The sequence below is a fragment of the Plasmodium cynomolgi genome, chromosome 9, assembly GCF_000321355.1.
Source record: "Plasmodium cynomolgi strain B DNA, chromosome 9, whole genome shotgun sequence".
Classification (NCBI taxonomy): domain Eukaryota; phylum Apicomplexa; class Aconoidasida; order Haemosporida; family Plasmodiidae; genus Plasmodium; species Plasmodium cynomolgi.
The window spans coordinates 1,881,165-1,881,974 of record NC_020402.1 but is presented as its reverse complement, the minus strand read 5'-3'; positions in this window follow the sequence as shown (position 1 = coordinate 1,881,974).

The following is an 810-nucleotide window of genomic DNA, read 5'->3' as shown; positions in this document are numbered from 1 at the left end:
GGTAGGTACCCCTCACCACTCATGGAACGAACCGGTCACATTTTTCCGTGCTCCCTTATTCATCCCTCTTTCATCAAATCTTAAGTTGAATTTTGCTCTCTAATGATCTCCACCTAAAATCCCGATGTTACGGGTCTTCAGCATTCAAACAGGGGCCCGCATGTATACCCAATTTTTTTTTTTTTTTTTCCAACTGCGAAACAGTAAAAAGGTAGAGGTATTTCTTCCTTCCAAATATTCTTAACATCCTCTGCGAAACATGCAGAAATACGGGTGGAATAATTTTATCGAATATGCAATTTTTTTCCATTTCACGTTAGTTCTCCAATTTTTTTTTTTTTTAATTTTCTACATTGTAAAGAGATTCCTGCATATCACCTCAAACCATACCCGTGCAGGGGTACTTACGAACGCACATAGGTACACACACTTTCGCACTTTTACAAACATGGGCAAACGGAGTAAATAAAATGAATGGAATATTTTCTCCCAGAAAGGCGAGAAAAACAGGGGGCACTATCCCACATATGTATTGTGTCTAATTTGAAGAAGCTTTTAAGTTTAGCCTCCCACAGGGGGGGGAGTTGCTGCTCGCGTTAGAAATACATATGAACGTATTCTCCTGATCAATTTTTTTTTTTTCCTTTGTTCACTCTTGTTCTGTTTTATTCTGTTTTTTCTTTTCCCTTTCATGTAGAAATAAGCACACACATGTATGTTCTCCTTCCGATTTACAAGCATGCGTATGTCTCATCAAAGAAGGTTTCAATTTTATCCTCTTTTACTTTAACAAATTAAGCAATTTTTTTT